This window comes from Trypanosoma cruzi, genomic scaffold (assembly GCF_000209065.1).
Source record: "Trypanosoma cruzi strain CL Brener 1047053517123 genomic scaffold, whole genome shotgun sequence".
Lineage (NCBI taxonomy): Eukaryota > Euglenozoa > Kinetoplastea > Trypanosomatida > Trypanosomatidae > Trypanosoma > Trypanosoma cruzi.
In genome coordinates this window covers 298,245-305,497 of record NW_001849559.1, presented here as the reverse complement: position 1 = coordinate 305,497, position 7,253 = coordinate 298,245, and the positions used below count along the sequence as shown (strand labels likewise).

General features: G+C 52.3%; 1 pseudogene, besides 4 other annotated features; it reads right to left on the bottom strand.

The window, feature by feature from the left end:
• Positions 1–2,933: a sequence feature (heterozygous, Esmeraldo-like haplotype).
• Tc00.1047053511443.10 lies at positions 1–7,253 on the bottom strand (annotated as a pseudogene; the record flags this gene model as incomplete).
• Positions 2,934–3,096: a sequence feature (areas merged during assembly that could not be assigned to a particular haplotype. This can correspond to areas where the two haplotypes were merged or to regions with more than two copies in the genome that were merged during assembly.).
• Positions 3,097–5,268: a sequence feature (haploid, Esmeraldo-like haplotype).
• Positions 5,269–7,253: a sequence feature (heterozygous, Esmeraldo-like haplotype).

Genomic DNA, 7,253 nt, shown 5'->3' with positions numbered 1-7,253 from the left:
GGATCCGCAAGCTTTAAATGCGCGCGTTCCACCTCCAGGCCCGTGGAACTGAGGGTCCGTGTCCAGTGGAAGGCAGCTCAAGGAAACGCCCTCAAGATTATTATCCAGGTATTTCCCGCGGTCACCAGCAAGCGCGTCCCACGCAAGCCCACGCGCGCGCTCGCTCAACTCATCCTGAAGTTTGGAAACTGCCCCCTTCCCTGCGGGGCTGCCCACGCCTTTCTTCGCCTCACGCAGCCTTGAAATAAGTTTGGAGGCGACGGGGTCCTCGCGAAGCGGCAGACAATCCAGTGGAATGTCGTACGGCTTCCTTTCGATTCCGTCAAGGTCCCTTTCCTTCACATCTCGAGCAAGCTCATGGGACCTCTTTTTCATGGCATCCTCGCACTCCTTGATGCGATCAGCATTTTTCCGTGGCTCATCCGCCTTGAGTGCCGCTCGCTCATGACGCAACTCCTCAAACTTCTCGTCACCCGCCAGCGGCACGTACTCCAGCGGCACGCCCTCAGGCACCTTGTCAAGGAACCAAAGATCGCCATCCAAAAATTCCTTCGCAATCTCACGGATACGGTTGTCCATTTCCTCCATGTGATTCCGAAGTACATTCTTCGGGCCCTCCTTCTTTAGACGACGAAGCTCCGGCACCAAGGAAACAAACTCTCGGTCGTTGTGGGGCTTCAGTTGCTCCGTAGCAACTCCCTCGTACTGGCTGGCAAAGCCTTTGAGGTCTTCCGCAAGAACACCCCTCGCAAGCTTGGCTGCCATCTCATTTAACTGCAACTCCAATTCTGCCACCCTTGCAGCATTACGCTGTGGATCTTGCGCCTTGAGCTTCGCACGCTCCACCTCCATCAAGGCAAATACATCGTCATTTGTTAACGGGAGCTCCTCAAGCGGTACGCCCTCTGGCGCGGCGTCCAGATAACCGCGATCACCCTCTAACAGCGCATCAGCAAGCTCGTACGCTCGGTTGTTCATCTTTTCCTCCAAGTTTCGAATTTGCTCAGCATTTGCCTCAGGATCCTTTTTCAGCTCACGCAACCACGGAACCATTGACGCAAAGACCCCGTCTTCCGTCAACTTTAGCAGTGACAAGGGAATACCCTCCGGCGCAGCATCCACTCCAGCAAGGTCTTCCGCAAGTTGGTTCTTCGCCAGCTCATGCGCCCGAGCGTTCATTTCTTCCTCGAGGTCCCTAATCTTCTTCGCGTTACGCCGGGGATCACTCAGCTTAAGCTTCACACGTGCTGTCTCCATCGCATGGAATTCGGCATCTGAGTCCAGCGGCAGAATCTCCAGAGGAACACCCGCAGGGGCTTGATCCAAGAAACCACGGTCAAGCTGTGCTGCCGCCAAATCGTCTGCACGATCATTCATCGCACAGAGGACCGCCTCGATGGCATCCGCGTTCTCCTCGGGGTCCCTTTTCAGAGCCCGAAGGTCATCCACCAACGCCGAAAACGTCGGGTCGCTGTGAGGCAGAAGCAATTCAAGGGGTATATCACGAGGCAGCATGTCAACACCAGTCAGGTCCTCACGCAGCTGATCAGCAGCAAGTTCATGACAACGATCGGCCATTGCGTTTTCCAGGTCTAATATCAGTTTCCCATTGCGCCGGGGATCCTGCGCCTTTAGCTTCGCACGCTCGGCCTCCAGTTTGCGGAACTTGGGATCCGTGTCCAGCGGAAGGATGTCCAAGGGAACACCTTGGGGATTCTTGTCAAGAAATGCACGGTCATTTAGCTTCATTTCCGCTGCTATAACGTGAGCAAGTGCGTTCATTTCGTCCTTCAGCTGTGCCACTCTGGGGTCCTCGTCAGACTGATTAGGCATCTTTCGCAGCTGGTCCACAAGGAAGGCAAATTCACGGTTACTGTGAGGATCAAGGGCACTCAGTGGAATACCCTCGGGTTCTCTGTCAAGACCTTCCAATTCCTGACGCTTTCGGTCTTCTGCAAGCTGTGACGCGCGCTCGTTCAGCTTTTTCTCCAAATCTGCAATCCTTGCTGAATTTCGACGTGGATCTTTCTCTTTCAATATCGCCCGCTGGACCTCCAATGTGTGGAATCCTGGATCGGAAGTAAGGGGCAACAACTCCAGTGGAACACCAGAAGGATTTTCCTCTAGATATCTGCGGTCACGCTCCAGATGAGCCGCCGCCATTTCAAGCAAGCGAGCATTCATATGGCGTTGCAGATTATCCTTCTCTTCACTTGTGGCGCCTGGATGCTTATTTAATTCCCAAAGATTTGAAAGCAGATCCCCAAGCTCTAGATCATCGTGCGGGTGAAGCAAAGCAATTGGCAACCCAAGCGGTACTTGATCAAGAGACTTTAAAGCATCGTTCTTTTCTTCCGTTGCCAAGTCATTGACGCGATCGTTAAGCTGAGCCTCCAAATCACGAATCCTGCCCGCGTTTCGCCGGAGGTCCTGCGCCTTTAGCTTCGCACGCTCGGCCTCCAGTTTGCGGAACTTGGGATCCGTTTTCAGCGGAAGGATGTCCAATGGAACACCTTGGGGATTTTTGTCAAGAAATACACGGTCCGCTCTTAACTTTTCCTGCGCTACCTCATGGACACGGTCATTCATCTGATCCCGCATGTCTTCAATAGCCTCTATGTTCCTCTTTGGATCCTTCTTTAGCTTACGAATCTCGTCCACCATGGCAACAAAGGCATCATCTTCGTGTAGCATCAGGTGACTTAGCGGGACGCCCTCGGGTTCTCTGTCAAGACCGGAGAGGTCTTCCGCCTTCTGCTCCTCGGCAAGTACCCTTAGACGTTCATTTAGTTTCTCTTCAAGATCCCTGATCTTACGGGCATCGCGGAGCGCGTCCGTTGCCCTGAGCTTCGCGCGCTGCACCTCCAACGCTTTAAATGTTGGGTCACTACCAATTGGCAGCGCAGAAAGCGGCACACCGCACAAATCGGAGACCAAGTAGCCGCGATCTTCCTCCAGCATCCCCTTCGCAACCTCATGCGCTCGGTTGTTCAGGTCAAACTCAATATTTTTGATGGTTTCCTTGTTCGCGTCCGGATCCCTTCGAAGGTACCGAAGCTCCTCCTCCATCCTTGCAAACTCTTCATCGGCTCCAAGTCCTAGCAAAGATAAAGGAATACCCTCGGGCTCGGGATCACAAAACGCCTTGCGAGAATCATTGGCTAGCTCTGCTGCACGCCGATTCATCGCATCCTCTAGCTCCTTCAGCCGTGCTAAAGCCCTGCCCCGGCTGATTGGGGAGCTCCGAAGTGCACGAGTCTCAGTCTCTAACGCAGTAAATTCCTCATCGTTGTTTAACGGAAGCGCCGATAGCGGAACACCCTCGGGGTACTGATCCAAGACACTGCGCTCCCTGTCATGCATTTCTTGTGCCAGCTCACGCGCTCGCTCATTCAGCTGATCAATAATCTCATCCCTTTTGCCCCTGTTGCCAGGGTCAGCGCCAAGCTCGCGATAGCCGTCCTCCAGAGCGTGAAAGCGTTCGTCATCGTTAAGCGGAAGACACCCCAAAGGAATTCCCAACGGACGCGGATCAAGTGGATTTCGAAGCTCCTGCTTAAGCTCCTTCGCAATAGCAGACGCTCGGTCCAGCAGTTGACCCTCAAGGTCCTCAACGGCCTTCGCGTTCCTCAGCGGATCGCGGTTCTTCAGAGCCGCGCGCTTCGTCTCCAAACGTGTAAACCCAGGATCATCATCAAGAGACAAATGACGCACTCGCACACCTTCCACCTCATCGCCCAGAAACATTCGGTCCTGACGAACAGCATCGGCAGCCATTTCCTCAGCACGCTTGTTCAGCGCCGCCTCCACCTTGGCGATCTGAGAGGCGTTTCCCTTTCGATCATGACAAAAGTATGCACGCTCTGCCTCTAGACGGCCAAACTCCTTGTCCCCATCAAGTGGAAGTTCGGAAAGAGGAAGCCCATGAGCAATAACAGCAAGGTAGTTTGGACGCTCCGTTGCATTCATCTTCTTGGCTAGCTCATGAACGCGGTCATTCAACATCTGCTCCAAATCAGCAACACGATCTTCATCCGCGTAAGGATTTTTTTTCAACTCGCGGCGCTGTCTTTCAAGTCCGAGAAAGGTTGAGTCCGTACTTAATGGAAGCTCCGACAGGTAACGGCCCTCTGGTTCTGAATCGAGAAATTCGCGTTCCTTCTGTGCCTTCTCCTGGGCCATCTGAAGTACCAGGGCATTTAGTCTTTTCATTGCATCGTTGATTAGTTTTGCGTTTTTACTTGACTCCTTCATCAATTCAAAAAGCTTTCTCTCTTGTCTGTCAAATTCTTCATTGCTGTCAAGGGGGAGCTCTTCAAGAGGAATACCAAGTGGATTTTGCTCCAGATTCATACGATTGTCAGCCTTTACTTTTGCAGCCATATCCTCTGCACGCTTCCTCATTGCATCTGCCAAGTTTCGCGCCTTGAAATTATCTTCACCGTCACCCACAGACTTGAGATATTCGACCTCGAGGTCTCCAAAAGGCATGTCGTCATCCAACGACAAAACATCCAAGGGAACACCCTTAGGAGCCTGTTCCAGCACCGACTGACGCCCGTTAAGCTTCATTTCCCTCGCCAGCTCATTTGCGCGATTATTCATTTCTTCCTCGATACTCTTTATTTTTCCTTTGTTCCTCCGCAGATTCTCTGCCTTAAGAGCCAAACGTTCTACTTCCTTTTCGTGAAATGCGGCATCCTCGTCAAGAGGTAAATATTTGAGTGGAATACCCCCCGGTTCAGGATTCATAAAAGAACGCTCTTCCTGTAATTTCTCCTGTGCAAGTTCTTCTGCACGAAGATTAAGTGCATCCTCCAAATCCATAATGGAAGCAGCATGCTTTTTTTGACTTCTCATCAGTTGTGCTCGATCTGCTTCAAGCTTGGAAAACTCCTCATCAGTGTCCAGTGGTAAATCATCAATAGGTACACCCCTTGGTGTAGAATCAAGATAATCTTTTCGTTCAGAGGCATTCAATGCCTTTGCAACCTGGTGCGCTCGTTCATTCATAAGTTCTTCAAGATCGGCAATTTTCTGAGCATTCTTTTTTATATCCTTTTTCAACCGATAGCGCTCCTTCTCAAAGCCATGAAACTCCTTATCTTTTCTAAGAGAAAGATCTTGCAATAAACGCCCCTCAGGTTCGGGATCAAGAAAGTCACGATCCTTTTCCAGTTCATCCGCAGCAATTTCTTTCGCCAGATCACACATTTCACGTTCGAGGGAGACAATGGCCGATCTATTCTTTACCAAATCCTTACGAAGCACTCTCAGTTGAGCCTCCATTGCCAAAAACTCCTCATTTTTATCAAGTGGTAGATCATCAAGAGGAATGCCCAATGGCTCCGGATCCAGGAAGGCACGCTCATTCGCCAACACATTCGCCGCAAGCTCCACGGCCCTCTCGTTCATGGCGTCCTCCAGGTTGCTGATTGCAGTCGCATTCCTGACGGGTTCCTCGCGCAGCAGAAGCCTCTGAATCTCCATGTCACGAAACGGACCATCGTTGTTGATGGGAACATCATCAATAGGAACACCATTGGGCTTCGGATTTAGAAACTTCTCCCGCTCAACCGCCTTCAGTTCGTCAGCAAGCACCACGGCACGATCATTGAGATCATCCTCCACGTCCCGAATCGACTTTGCATTCCGTTGTGGGTACTTCTTCAGTTGTGCACGCTTCGCCTCGAGTGCTTGAAACGGAGCATCCCTGTCAACGGGAAGGAGAGACAGCGGAACACCAGCCGGTGCTGGGTCCAGGTACCCACGATCACCTGCCAATTGCCTCCTTGCGATCTCCTCCGTGCGCGCGTTCAACGCCGCCTCCACCTCTTCAAGAGCCGCCTTCCGCCTCGGGTCGCGCCTCAACTGCTGGCGTTTCGCCTCCAACTCACGGAACTCCTGATCCAAGTCCAGTGGCAGGTCTTCGAGAAGGACGCCGCACGGAGATGCGCCCAAATAGTCAAGACGCTCCTTTGCATTCAGTGCGCGGGCAATCTCATGGGCAACATCGTTCATCTCCTCCTCCAGAGCCTTCACTTTACTCGGGTCCTCGTCTCTGCGCAGCAGCTGGCGTCTTTTTGTGTCCATCGCCACGAACGACTTGTCTTCGTCCAGCGGCAACTCCCCCACGAGACGACCCTCCGGCTCGGGGTCGAGAAACGCGCGATCCAATGCAGCCTTCTTGCGAGCAATGTCACGCACTAATTTGGAAATCTCATCCTCCGTCGCCTTTATCGCCGCCGCGTTCTTCTTCGGTTCCTTCCTCAGCTCACGCAGTTGCGCCTCGCCACGCACAACCGCGTCATCAAAACCCAACCCAAGCTCCTCCAAGGAAATCCCAAAAGGCTCGGGATCCTGGAAAGCCCGCTCCTTGCGAAGCTGCAAACGTGCCAACTCCTGCGCACGGTCATTCAATGCATTTTCCAGCTCCTTTACTTTTGTCACATTTGCGCGCGGGTCCTCGTGGCGAAGGCGTAGACGTTCCACCTCCATCGTATGAAACGGCTCGTCTAAATCCAACGACAGTTCAGACACCGGCACACCCTCGGGCTGTGGATCCAAAAAGATGTTCCGCTCATTTTCCTTTAGCTCCCTGGCAAGCACGTTTGTTCGGTCAAGCAAAGCATTTTCTAGAGCAACTATTGCCTTGGCATCCTTCCGGGGTTTGTGATTTAGGGCACGAAGCTCTCGCTCCAATTCCTGAAGGGCCTCATTTTCATTTAATGAAAGCAACTCAAGTGGAACACCCTCGGGCTCTGGATCAAGGAAAGTGCGCTCTTTGGCACGCAACTGCTTAGCCAATACATGAGCACGTTGATCCATCTCCTCCTCAAGGGCACTGATCTTGCTCGCATTCGCAACAGGATTACTCTTCAGCTTCATGCGCTCACGCGCAGATGCGGCAAATGCAGTATCCCCCATAAGAAGCATGTCCTGAATTGGGATGCCCTCCGGTGCTGGGTCAAGAAATGAAATGTCGGGCTCTTTGGCTTTCTCAGCAATGGCATCCGCCTTTTTCTGGAGTACCTCTTCGACAAATTGCACCTTGGTCGCATTTCGTGGATCCTTCTTCAGTCCATACCGATTGCGTTCGTTATCCATGTAGTCAACATTGGAGTCAAGAATGGGATTCAACAAATCAAGGTCGCGCCCAGGGAGGTACTTTGCTCGATCCTTTCCGAGAATTTCTTTGCCAGGATGTGTGCATGATCGTTTATCTGATTCTCAACGGCACTGATCTCGTCCGC